Below are 14490 nucleotides of genomic sequence, written 5' to 3'. Positions count from 1 at the left end.
GAGAATTCAGGAGAGCTTCTACTGCATGAGCTACAAAGGTGGTTAAAGAGGATCACACAACTATTTTCTCAGTGGCTTTAACTGAAAGGACAGTGGCAGTAATGTCTCTAAGGCAAGGGGGTATCCCCATACCACAGGGTCCAGTTGCTGGCTATAATACCCTATGGGCCAATGGTGTCCTGTGTTTCTGGGTGAGTACTCCAAGGTCATTTCCTTCCTTTTTATATACAAAAGTGAAAAAGGGAATCTGATAATTGGGATGCCCAAGGGCAGATGGGTTCATTAGACTGCTTTAGGGCTGTAAAGCATATGTCATTCATTCTTCCTGTAAAATTGGGTCAGGGTTGTCGTTCTTTAGTAAGACATACAGAGGTTTGGCCATTACGAAAAAAATCTGGAAACCAAATTCAACAATAACCAGCTAGACTAAGAAAACGTCACATTTGATGATTAGTTTCCGGCTTTGGGAAACTTAGGACACCATAAAGCCTAGCTGGATTTAAGTGTAGCCCTTGTTCTGATGCCAGATGTCTTAAATATTGATGAGAGTTTGGACAAACTGCAATTTTTCACTGGAAACTTTGTTTCCCTTTAAGGCTAAAAGCCTTAGCAAGTGGATGCTGTCTTTCCGTGAGGAGGTTTGGAAGGGAGAGCAAAGAAGCAAATCGTCCACATATTGCAACAAAGTAGAATCCCTAGGGAACTTGATATCATCCAGACCAGCAGTTAGGGTTTCTGAGAAATAAAAAGGGCTCTTGGTGAAACCCTGAGACATTACTCTCCAGGTGAATTGTTCTTCTTCCAAGTAAAGGCAAAAAGGTATTGGCTAGCTTCAACAGGAATAGTAAAAAATGCACTGCTTAAATCAATTACAGTAAAGAATTTGCTTTCAGTTGGGATGGATGTTAGGAAGAACAGGGTGTTGAAAGATAACAATGTTGTTTACTGGAGGTCTGGACAAACCTCCACCCTTGGCCCTTGGTTTTTCTCACAGGTAAAATAGGAGTATTACACCGACTAGAGCAAGTGATCATGAGGCCCTGAGCCTTGTAATCCTGTATTATGGGCTTTATACCTTGAAGGGTGTTCTGTGCCATGTCAGCCTATCAACAACCAATGTGTCTGGATGGGCCCCTATGGTTCTTATTATGATTGCAAGATGTCCTTCAGCCATAACCATCAGGAAACTTTGAAAAAAATAACGTTTATTAGTTGTAAGACCTAGAAATTACACAGCACACATAGGGCCACACAGTGAGGTCATGGGGGGAGAGAGAGAGAGAGCATGTGAGCCTGAGGTTCTGCTTTTAATAGGGTCAAGGGTGGGGGCGTAGTAGTTTTACAGGCTCACTCTTCATTGGTGAATTTAAAACGTAAGAGCAGTAATTTAAAGCATGAGAAGAAAAAAAATAGTCCAAGTGGTCAGTTATTGAAATCAATCAAGATCTCTAAAACAAAGGCGCCTCAGTGTGGGGAGGCGGCCTGGTTCTTTATCTAGTCCTGTGGCTGGCAATGTGTTTATTCAAGATAGCCCTCTTTGCCGTGGACGCCCCTTTGAAATGAATGCCTCAGCAATCAAACCTTAAGTCAGGCACTTGCATTACAAAAAGGAGAACCAAGGCTGCCGCTACAATCGACCCTGTGATGTGGAGGCGGCAGAGTCAACGGAGGACACTAACTGCTGGGTAGCTGATCTGTTAAAGGTCAAGAATAGGGCACACGGTAACCCAGAAAGTACACATCTAAATAGGATTACAGAAGCAAATCCTATAATTATACAGGCAATAGTCTGAAATCTAGTCGTTAGCTATTGTCCCAAACTTGAAAGGATCCTTCAATGAAGCTAAGTCAGCGATCTTGGGGGCCCTAGGAATCTGTTCAAAGATTTGCGTAATACTGGGAAATATTTTAGCATCTTGGGCCATCTGGTGTAAGTAGGTTTGAACCTGTCCTGAGTTGCTAGATTGCTCCATATCTCGTTGAACCAGTTTCTTAGTCCTGAGGTTAGATCAGTTAAGTTAAAGTTTGTGTCTCATTTTAGAGGTGGTGATGCAGGTGGGCTCCCAAAATTAGGCCTATGGTACAAGCAATCAGGTATTTAATAAGACGCATTCCTATGGAAACAAAAGAAAAACAATGGCTAATGATTGGAGATGACTATAGTCTAAGTTTCTGAGTTCTGAAGGCAGCCAGTTTTCTAGTTGTTAGGGTTGAAGCATCTTTTGCAGTTTGAAATGTCTCTGATGATGTCATCAGGTGTTCAGGTAAACTTTCCGAGTGGCTTACACAGCAACAGGCACAAAGATTGTCTAAATATGGGCTATTGTGGTGATTTCTCTTAAGTTTATATCAAGTTGTTCAGCTTCAGTTTGCAGAGCTTCAGGAAAATGGTAGCTTTATTTTTCAATGATTCCAAGTCAAAAGTGGGAGAAAAATTGGAAGTATTAGTTTGGAGAGTTGTAGCCAAATGTTTGTGGAAACTGGAAGAATTCAGCATCCAGTCCAATTTACAGGTGGGAAACAAAACCTCAAAGGCAATTAGCAGAACTAGAATCTAATATCTACAGTGTGTATTAGAGTTTCTATTGAAACATTAGACCCAGATATTTTACAGCCTTGTAAAGTTAGAAGTTATCCTATAAGAAACTGATGAGTTTTCTTTTCTGTGGTGGGAAAACAAGGTAACACCAAATGTTACAGTTTGATTGCCCTATAGGACATTAACTAGAGCTGCATCCAATTTAGCTATCTTATTTCATTATTCATTTTTGTTCTCATTCACTGTAACAATCCTAGTTTTTCAAATTCTCTTTTGAACTTACTTTATGAGTTCTCTTTCTTTTAAATTATTTTATTTTATTTTATTTTTTTGAGGAAGATTAGCCCTGAGCTAACTACTGCCAGTCCTCCTCTTTTTGCTGAGGAAGGCTGGCCCTGAGCTAACATCCATGCCCATCTTCCTCTACTTTATATGTGGGATGCCTACCACAGCATGGCTTTGCCAAGCAGTGCCATGTCCACACCCGGGATCTGAACCGGCGAACCCCAGGCCACCAAGAAGCGGAATGTGCGAACTTAACTGCTGCGCCACTGGGCCGGCCCCTATGAGTTTTCTTATCACTGAGATAAATGAAATATTGTTATGTGCTCACTATCTCTTTGGATGAGAAATAGGTGTTTAACATTTAGAGAATTACATGTTCACAAAGAAATATACACAAGTTCAAAGAAGGCGCAAGGAAAGTGTATGTGATGCAGAAGAGGAGATGAGGAAGACCTGGTGGAGAGGACACCTGTGTTGGGGGGAATGAGAAGAAGCTATTCCAGACAGAGGAGGCTCAGGTATGGGAACGCAATGACAGGGGTGTAGAAGGATGCCAGATTATGAGGCTGAGAGGTGGGCAAACGCTAGATACTGAGCTATGCATATCATGATAATGAGCTAGAGCCTTATTCTGCATAACAACAGGAGACCTTGAGGAATTTTTAGCAAGGAAGTGACACAGTAAGATGGATTTGTATTATTAAGACCAATTTCGCTTAAAGGGAGTATGCATAGGTGGAAGTGAACCCAAAGACAAAGACGCTAAACTCCTGAGAGATGAGAAGCGTATGAACTAAGGCAGTGGCAGTAGGATTGAGCAGGCACAGAATGATTTGAGATTTAGAATAAGCGAAGCATGATGATTGCTTGGATGTGGGGGTGGAGAGAGAGGTAGGAGGTGAGAAAAGCAACATGTGATAAATTATTATGAGGGGGCGGCAAGGAGATGGAGCTGACCTATATCAGCAACAATTCCTGCTTTAGGCATAGAGATTGTATCAGGTGGCAGCATGTGCATATCCAGCACGTGAAACAGAGAAGTAGGAAAAGGAAAAAAGTCCTCACATTCCTAACTTTTTACATAGTTCACACACATTGTAGAATAAACTCTGTCTGCCTGGCTCACTCAAAATTCCATCCTTCCTTATGAAATGTTTGCCCACTCAATCTGATTCTGAATCATTGTAGAATGCATAACAGCTTAACATACTTTTTTTCAGAAGGTAAGTCACATTTGCCTTTTAGCCTAGTGCTGGATGGAATGCAAATTGAGAAGATTCAGTAAGGATAGTTCTCCATTAAAAAAAAGCCAACTAAGGTGAATCCTCTGAAACAACAGACAGATATAGAAATAAATACAGATATGTGTATACATGAGAGGGTCTAGAAGCATCAACACCTCAGTAGCAACAAGCATACCCAGCACTCAAACGTTGGTCTCTAGTAAAAGGAACCAGAAATGGCTGATTATAGGGCTGGGCTGAGAAAATTCAAGATAAGATGAACCTGGAGTATCTCGTAATGTCAGAAAGTAACAAAATTATGAAAAAAAAAAAAAGATTTCTCAAAAGGACACAGGATAAAACCTGAAAGAGCTCCAAATTTGAACAACAAAAATAAATACCAACAGAGTTCTAGGTTGGCCCTTTTCTTCTCTCAATGCTCTAAAGACGTAGGTCCACCATCTCCTACTGAAAACTCGGCTGTCATCCTTATATTTGTTCTTTGTATATGTCTTTTTTTCTTGGGCTGTTTTTTAAGACTTTCTGCTAACTACTTTTAAGCAAACTGATTATGATGTGCTTTGGTGTAGTTTTCTTCATGTTTCTTGTGCTTAGGGATTGCTGAGCTTCTTGGATCTGTGGGTTTATAGACTATGAAATTTGTAAAATTTTGACCGTTTCTTCAAACACTTTCTATGCTCCTCGTCATTCTCCTTTGGGAACTCAAATTATAGATTAGGCCACTTAGAGTTGTGACACACAAAATGAGGCACTCTTCATTTTTCTTCCAGTTTGTATTTCACTCTGTTTCATTTTACATAGCTTCTATTGTTGTTTCCAAGTTCACTAATCTTTTCTGCTAAGTCTGAGCTGTCATTAATCCCATCCAATGTAATTTTCATCTTAGTCACTGTATTATATATTAATAACAATGCCAATAGAAACCACAGCAGGATTTTCCTGGAAATCTTCAAAAGATCTGTCTTTGAATTTGCAGATTCTTTCCTCTGTGTGATTGAGTCTGCCGTTGCCTCTACTGCACTTTTCATTTTATTTATTCTTCAATTCCAAAATTTGTTTGATTCTATCTCTTTGTTGAACTTCTTGTTTTGCTCATGTATTTTTTTCTTGATTTCATTGAGTTATCCATCTGTGTTCTCTTGTAGCTCAACAAACTTCTTTAAAACAAATATTTTGGATTATTTTTCAGGTGATTCATAGGTCTCCGTTTCTTTGTGATCCATTACTGGAAAAGTACTGCATTCTTTTCATGGTATCATGTTTCCTTGATTTTTTTGTGTTCCTTATAGTCTTATATTTGTTGACACAAATAACTCAAAACCAATCTATAAATCAAAACTGGGGCGAGTTTATCATGAGCCAAATGTGAGGAACAGATAGCCTGGGAGAGTCCTTCCACAAAGAAATGGAGCACTCCAAAGAAGTGGGAGTGTATAGAGTATTCATATACCATCAAAGAGCATGTATCACACATGATTGAAAAGTCCCTTTTAGGGGCTGGCCCGGTGGCACAACAGTTAAGTGCACACATTCCACTTCGGTGGCCAGGGTTTGCCAGTTCGGATCCCAGGTGTGGATATGGCACTGCTTGTCAAGCCATGCTGTGGCAGGCGTCCCACATATAAAGTAGAGGAAGATGGGCACGGATGTTAGCTCAGGGCCAGCCTTCCTCAGCAAAAAGGAGGACTGGCAGTGGATGTTAGCTCAGGGCTAATCTTCCTCAAAAAAAAAAAAAAAAAGATAATGGACTTAGGAGGTCCCAACTCTTGTCCCCCAACAAAAACAACAATTTAACAACTACTTACCAAAAAATATAGCTCTGGGGAGCTCTGGAGTACAATGAAGAAGCTGTAGGAGCCCAGCAGAACAAAAACACAGGATGTCTGTATAGAAAAGCAGAGGAAGCATTTTACCTGTGACACCCATCTCCTGGTGCAGTAAAGTTAGGCACCAAGAGGGATCTTCTCAGCTGCAGCCTCCTTCACTGGGGGAAAAAGCAAGCAAGAGGAGTCCAGCAGGCTTCACCTGTGCTACAGACAGCTGCAGCTTTTGTCACTGAGGATACCCACAGTATTGGCCAACACTGACTGCCACTGATGGAGGTGCCTGGAGTCTGTGCCACTATGCTCCCCAGAGAAGGAGCCACTGCTTGACCCTCTGGTGCTGGAGCCACTCCATCCTCCTCAGCCCAGCGCCATCATGCACACCCCAGATTCTGGTGCTGCTGTGCACATGCCCACATCCCAGACCCCACACACCTGTGCCCAGGACCTCAGCACCAAGAGGGATCCCCTCATCCATAACTATCCCCTGCAGAGGAAAGGCAAGCAGGAGAACCTCAGCATTCTTCACCAAGAACCCCAGCAGCTCTTGCTGCCATCATATACACCTGCAGCCATTTCTGCCAAGGACCTCCCAAGTCTTCACCAATGCTAACCTTAGTTGTTGCAGCTGCCCAGAGTCCACCCTATTACACACACACACACATACACACACACACTCACCCAGAGCTGGAGCTGCTGCACCTCACCCAGCCAGCACACTCACACCTAACTGTAGGTGAAGGTCTTTCATCAGGGAAGCCAGTCTGTATAGTCTGGAAGAGGAGACTACTCCTTCAAACATGCAGCCAATCAATATGATAAAAATGGCAAGCAATAGGATATATTGGAGTATATGAGGAAGCCACTTGGTGCAAAGCTGATTTGACCTAACCTTATTTTTTTCCAAAAGGGCCTGGTGTGGCCATTGAGCATGCATTATTTATCTGCTTTAAGCATTTGCTATGTCCCAAAGGCAGGAACAAATGCCCTTAAGATAAAGGTGCAACTTCTCCCACATTAGCATTTCCTTAAGGATAAGCATCTCTCTCTAGACTAGGAATTGATTGCTGTGCTCACCTGTGACCACCCAGCTCAAGACAACTGACCTACTTCCTGCTGTGTCATCAATCACTGTGCCACAGGGCAATCTTGTGACTATTGTAAAAGGGATTTTTTTTTTTTTTTTGAGGAAGATTAGCCCTGAGCTAACATCCACTGCCAATCCTCTTTTTGCCAAAGTGGAATGTGCACACTTAACCGCTGCGCCACCAGGCTGGCCCCCATTATCTTTTCGACATCCATCTCCTATAACATCTTTTTTGAATTCTGAGTCCTAGTGAGTCATTGAACCTGATGGTAGTCTTGGGAACACCTGGCTCCAAATTGTACCATTAAATACCTGATTTTAGTGTAATGCAGCATTAAGTTTACCTCAATTTTAAAATCCAGCTTTAAGACTACATGATTAATTCATTTAAATGGAAAGAAACTCAAGAAAAAAATAAAACCAAAATGAGCAAACTCTTGGATTTCTCCCCTTAAAAAAAGAGCACAGGAAAAAGAACTGTATTAGCACATTCTGCTCTGACATAGCAATATCTATCATCAATGATCTAATGGCATCCTTATCTTGTAATAATTTTAAAATTTGCCTTAGTACAATCACACCTTGTTCTATATATATAGTCATGCGTTGCTTAATGATGGGTTCTGAGAAGTGTGTGTTTAGGCAATTTTGTCATTGTGCAAACATCACGGAGTGTACTTACACAAATCTAGATGGTATAACCTACTACACGTCTAGGCTATGTGGTACTAATCTTATGGGACCACTGTTTATGTGTGGTCTGTCATTGACCGAAATGTCATTATGTGGCACACGACTGTACTGCCAATGTTATAGCAAACTTCGGTATAGGTTGTGATAAAGAAAAAACAAAATTCAAAAACCTCCTTGTTCCCTCTAGAACAACTCCACTGGGAGTTATCTTAAGAAAGTGCCTATAAAATTTTCTATTTTATGGACCCAGGAATCAGAAAACAATACTCTAGCTCATAATGAGATAACTCTTGGATTTAATCACGTAATGACATAATCATTACAATTAAATAGCATGGCATAAAGCATGTATTTACCTTTTTGTTTAGATAACTGTTGAAATAAAACATTCATTCACAAAAGTAGACAAATCACAAGTATACACTTGATGAATTTTCACCAAGAGTACACATCTGTGTACTCAACTCCCAGATCCAGAAAGACAACAGCCTTGTAGAGACCTCTATGATAGTGATACCATGACTTTGATCACCACAAATTAATTTTTCCTATTTTTTCAGTCATGCAAAAGGAATCACATTGTCTATATTCTTTTATGTCTGGCTTCTTTTATTCAACATCACCTTGTGAGATTCAATGATGTTGTTAAGAATAGTTGTAGTTCGTTCATTTTCATTGCTGTATGGTATTTCATTGTGTAAACACATCATGATTTATGAGATAATGCATATATTTTATTTTGAAAAGAATACATGGACTGCATTACGTTATACAAATTCATTTGTGTAAAGCAAGTGTCTCAAACCTCAGCACTACTCACATTTTGGACCACATAATTCTTTGCTGTTCTGGACTATCTTATCCATTATAGGATATTTATCAGCATCGCTGGCCTCTTAGCAACCTCTCCCTCCCTGGAGGTCATGAGAATAAAAAACATCTCCAGACATTGCCAAATGCCCCCTGGGAAGCAAAATCACCCCTGGCGGAGAACCACTGGTTTCAAGAATGAGACAATTTTCTAGAATCTTGGGATATGTACATGTACCATTATAACATGTCTAATCTTTAAAAAAAAAAAAAAAGTTGCTCTTGTTTTCACTTAAATTTAAGGATGTGAGAAAAAATAGTCTACCTAGTCATAAGCAGTGCAACAAATAGCAAAACCCCAAACTATTTCAACACGGGAGGAAGTCTACATTAAAAGAAGTAACAAAGTCAAAGACTTCTGCAAAGTGTGTGTATTTCAAATATTACTCAACTCTTCCCACAGTCAGTGAGTGGAGACAGAGAATATACAGGAAGAAAGAAAAATAATAGAAAACACACTGAGAGCTACTCTGCTAAGAGCTTTACATTAATTATCTCAACTAATTATTTCAATTAATTATCTGTATGTACATATAAGTAAATGATATGCTTTATGTAATTAATATCACAATAATCCTAATAAGCTAGGTATTATTATCCCAAATTTATAATTGAGGAGAATGAGGATTAGGAAGGTTGAACAACTTTCACAGGGTTCCACAACCTGTAAGTGGTGAAACTGAGGTTCCAGCTCAAGTTGGTCTTTCAATTACTACACACTACCACTTCCTTCTGTTTATTTCTTAAAAGTTGGGAATTAAAGAACTGCAGGTTTTTACTGTTAGATATCTGATTCACATGAACCTCAACTGACAATTCCAGTTAAAGTTCTAAAACCTGGCATAGACATAGGTAAGAACTAGAGAATTGCATCCTAACCCTTGTTTATAATTCTTTCAGGTTGTCACTTGTTCCTTATGTACCTATGAATGTTTCTGCCTTCTAAAACATGATCAACAATACCCATTATACCGTATGAGTCTAGGAAAATGAAGTAGAAAAGACTCCCAGTTTCACAGTTTGAGGCCCTCCTTCTTAACTACGCTGTTTGAAACAGTATTATCTTGGTTTAATTCTACAAGTGTTTACTGAGCATCTCCTCCATTCTGGGCAGTGAGCAAGACCATGGGACTACAAAGATAAGTGAGAGAATTTCCTTGTTCTAAAGAAGTGTATGGTAGGCAGAATCCTAAGATGGTCCCCAAGATTCCTGTCCCCTAGTGTGCACACGCTGCATAATCCCCTCCACTAGAGTGCAGGGAGGACCAGTGAATATGATGGGATGTCATTCTGTGGTCAGGCTACTAATCAACTGTCTTTGGGTTAATCAAAATAGAGATTATCCTGGATGGGCCTGACCTACTCAAGTGAGCTTTTTACAAGAAGGTAATGTGTCAGAGAGATAATTGAAGGAGCAAACTGTTGTGGAGAAGACTCCATGGCAAGGACCTGAGAACTGCCTCTAAGAGCTAAGAGAAGTAGCTGACTGACAGTGAGGAAGAATATGGGGCCCTTAGTCACAGGACCACAAGGAAACAAATTCTAGCAATAACTTGAGGGAATTTGGAAGCAGATCTTTACTTAGTTGACCCTCCAAATGGGAGAGTCAGCTCTCTGACATCTTAATTTAAGCCTTGTGAGACCCTCACCAGAGGACCTAATTAATATGTGCCAGTCTCTTGACCCACAGACACTGAGATAATACATTTGTGCTGATTTAAGCCACTAAGTTTGTGGTAATTTGCCACGTAACAATAGGAAACTAATAAAAAGTATATAATTCATTATACATATATGTACTTTTTGCTTTTTTCTCCCCAAATCCCCCAGTTGCACATTTTTTTTTAATTGTGGGTCCTTCTAGTTGTGGCACATGGGATGCTGCCTCAACATGGCCTGATGAGCAGCACCCTGTCTGTGTCCAGGATCTGAACCAGCAAAACCCTGGGCCACTGAAGTGGAGAGTGCGAACTTAACCACTCAGCCACAGGGCCGGCCCCATATTTTTTTTATAGATTGGAAAATATGTCTATTTTTCTGATTATAAAAGTATGCTATTACATATTCATAACAAAAAATCAGAAATTTATATGAAAAAATATTCTTAATTCTAGAGCTAACTACTGTTAAGAGAAATACTTTCATTCTTTTTCTATTAAAGTTTTTAAAACGATCAAACAATAGTATTGTTTTATAATTTTTCTATGCTACAGTATTTTATGCATATTGTTCTATAATATTTTATGCATCTTTCAAAATCAAAGATAAAAAGGAGCATTTCCCAAACTTCACATCTGCAAGATACTAATCAATGTTTCAAGAATAAAAATTTATGTTCAAGTAAGTTTAGGAAACACTGCTTACTATATTCTCTTCTTGGAAAATCACGATACTCATTAGCATATTAAAACTTGAGGAAATCTGGCAACAAAAAAAGAAAACACTTTAATTTTGTCATTTAACACACAAAGTTATTTCCTACCAGAGGAAGACTCTTCCTCTTGCACACCTATTAACATCCTGAGGAGCATCTTTTCATTAATATGAATTCAAATGATAGAGATATCTTAACCACTCTTGGATGAAACAAGGTAACACACACATCTTTCAGTGAGCGCCATTACTCTCCCAGAGTCTAGGATGTTGAATTAAATTATGTGGAATCCCAGGTCTTTGGCCCCCATTAGTGCAGAATTAATTAGAAGGTAAAGATAAGGGTCTATTTAATTCCTATGGTATAACTATCAACATAATGCAATAAACAATTCATCTCTCAAAAATCACTTTTATGACTCTACAGATCAAGGGACCAGACCTCAGAGTGATATCATCAAATATTATTTACAGTGTTATATTTTTGGCAATGCACCTTAACTGGGATTTTCACAAACTGGTATATATTTGGAGGATAATCAGGAAAGATAACAGGTTCATCTTGGCATTTTAAACAAGTGGAATTAGACATTTCTGTATAGGTATAGAAGGCAGAACCAGAATCAAAGCATGGCTGAAACACGCAGGCAGTCTTTGGCTAAATAAAAGAACATAATTTCAAAAAATGACAGCTATTCATAAAGGTACTGGGTCTGTTTAACACATCCTCTTCTCTGGCTATATTTAAGTAGAGGGTAGGAGACAATCTTCTGGGGTAATTGCCTGCTCTCAATTCAGGGCTGGTGGCTTCTACAATACTGTCAGTCTCCTAGTGCAACTAAAGAGTCTCCAGTCAAGGCCAAGAAAGCAGTAAAGTTCCCACAATAATGGACAGTCTAGGTAGATCACTTGAACTCAAGAAAAGAACTTCTGTGTTCCCACAGGAAGGGGCAATTTTGGACATCAACGTGCTTTGGGAAGCAATGTCTGAACAGTGAGTGTAAATTAATCTGTAGCTCTGTACCCCAAGTGCTATACACTGAATTGTGTCATCTCAAAATTCACATATCAAAACCCTACCCCCCAACATGATGGAATTTGAAAATGAGACCTTGGGAGGTACTGAGGTTTAGATGAGGTCATGAAGGTAGATGGGGGTAAGTCATCATGATGGCGTCAGGGCCCTTATAAAAAGAGACACCAGAGAGCTTGCTCTCTCTTTCTCTCTCATATGAGGACACAGTGAGGTGGCCATCTGCAAGCCAGGAAGAGAGTTCTCATCAGAACCAGACCTGCTGGCATGCTGAGTTCAGACTTCCAGCATCCAGAGCTGTAAGAACTCAATTTCTGTTGTTTAACCCATCCAGTCTGTAGTATTTTGTTATGGCAACCTGAGCTGACTAAGACACCAAGGTTATACCAGCCTAAGGCATGAGAGGGTCCTAAGCCAGCAGATACACTATAGCAGGGCACACAAGAATCTTTAGGATTATCTATAACCTTTTTGCAACAAAACTATAAAATGCAAATCAATAATGAACTGATCAAATTTATCCTATTCTCCAGTAAGTCCACCTGGGTGACTTTAATAAGGTGGAAGACATAAAGTCTTTACGGTCTCAAGGTATTCATCTTCTTTTGAAGAGGCACCGGATACTCAAACATCTAACAGGAAAAAATATTCTGGGGGTCAGCCCCGTGGCATATCAGTTAAGTTCACGCGCTCCGCTTCGGTGGCCCAGAGTTCACAGGTTTGGATCCTGGGTGCAGGACCTATACACTGCTCATCAAGCCATGCTGTGGCAGGCGTCCCACATATGAAAAATAGAAGATGGGCACAGATGTTGGCTCAGGGCCAATCTTCCTCAGCAAAAAGAGGAAGGTTGGCACCAGATGTTAGCTCAGGGGTAATCTTCCTCAAAAAAGAAAAAAAAATTCTGAGTATATTTGTACTCCAAACTTGTGGAGCAGGTCCTACCTGTTACCTTACCTTTATAACTAGGCAAATTGCTTACCTTTTGAAGCTTAGGTTGGCGTCTGCAAAATAGGATGTAATATCTCACAAGGTCCTTTTGGGCCCATAATAATAACAACTAACATTTATGGAGCCAGTATTAGTGGTAACTGATTTCTGTACACCATCATCTTACCCAAAGTAAGCTATTGTCTCCATTTTATAGATGAGGATCGTGACTTTGAGTAATTAGTTGATAGTCTTGGTGTTGGTATCATCAAGTAGTTATGGATTAGAACGTGGGCTCGTATGCTTTTTAAGACTGCCCTTTGCACTCATCCCATGGTAAGCTCTCCATCAGTTTCTCTTTAGATTTTGAAACAGAACATCCTGGTTATTGCATATGGCACTCTTCCAGTTCAGGATTCCAGACCAGAGGGCTCTCTTCCTGTGGTCAGAACGTGCCCATCTATATATAGATCTTCCTCCACTTACAATGAAGTTAAGTCCGGATAAACCCATAGCAAGTTGAAAATATCGTTGAGTCAAAATTGCATTTAATACATCTAACCTTTTGAATATTATATCTCAGCGCACCTTAAACATGCTCAGAACACTTTCATTGGCCTGGCTGTGAAAAATCATCTAACACAAAGCCTATTTTAAAATAAAGTGTTAAATATCTCATGTAACTAATTGAATACTGTACTGAAAGTGAAAACAGAATGGCGTCTGGGTACAGAACGGTTTAAATGTATCGGTTGTTTACCCTCCATCGAGTGGCCGACTGGGATCCCACGCTCGCTGCCGCTGCCAGCATCCCGAGAAAGCATCCAACCGCATATCGCCTAGCCAGGGGAAAGATCAAAATTCAAAATTTGAAGTACAGTTTCTACTGAATGCATATGCTGTCGCACCATTGCAAAGCCGAAAAATGACGTCAAACCATCCTAAGTCAGAGGCCCTCTGTACTTGCTGGGGGCATCAGGAATAGTCCGTCTGGCGGTTTGGCGCCCAACCAAGACCAGAGGCGCCATCACTGCAAAACTCCCCTTACACCTGAGACTCCCCTTGGCTCTGCTCGCCAGACTCAGGAAACAGAAAAGGGCACTGGGACCGCGGGCGATGACGTCGTCCCGGCGCGACGCCAGGCCCCGTGCCAAGGCTGCCGGGACGTGGGGGCGGGGCCTGAGGTGGGCGGGGCGCCGGGAGGCTTCCGCCGGCCGAGCCGGAGGCGGGAGCGGAGCCCGGGACGGGGCCTCCTGCCGGGCCGGCTTGAGGTGCTGCGGGGCGGGGCGGCTTTGGCCTCCGGACCGCCCGTGGGGCCACTGAGGCCGCTGGCAGCCGCGACGGGTGGCCCCCCGGCTGCGCTCCTCTCCCCGCCTCCTGGGGTCCAGCCTCGGCCGTCCTCACAGTGCTCGGCGTCGCCGCTGGCGCCGCAGCCCGATCTGCAGGCCGCCGAGGGGCGCGGAGCCCATGAGGGCGCGGGCCCCTCCGCCGCCTCCGCGGCGTCGCCGTCGTCCCGGAGCGCCCCGAGCCGGCGCGGGCATGACCGCGGCATGAGCGCGGAGCCGCCGCCGAAGCCCGAGGCGGGAGCCATGCCCGGAAAGCGCGCGGGCGCG

At 41.6% G+C, this 14490-nt stretch overlaps 1 long non-coding RNA gene across 1 annotated transcript; it reads right to left on the bottom strand.

Annotated features, from left to right (window-relative positions):
* Positions 1–1209: 1209 nt before the first annotated feature.
* LOC124233887 (uncharacterized) lies at positions 1210–13956 on the bottom strand. Its single transcript, XR_006887170.1, has 3 exons — positions 13638–13956; positions 5874–5951; positions 1210–2394 (listed from the first exon to the last, which is right to left on the bottom strand). It is a non-coding gene; the product is annotated as an uncharacterized LOC124233887 (long non-coding RNA).
* Between the last annotated feature and the right edge of the window lie 534 nt (positions 13957–14490).

This window comes from Equus quagga, unplaced genomic scaffold (assembly GCF_021613505.1).
Source record: "Equus quagga isolate Etosha38 unplaced genomic scaffold, UCLA_HA_Equagga_1.0 270_RagTag, whole genome shotgun sequence".
In the NCBI taxonomy this organism is placed as follows: domain Eukaryota; kingdom Metazoa; phylum Chordata; class Mammalia; order Perissodactyla; family Equidae; genus Equus; species Equus quagga.
Note: the sequence above shows the minus strand (reverse complement) of the source record. Positions and strands in the feature narration are given on the sequence as shown.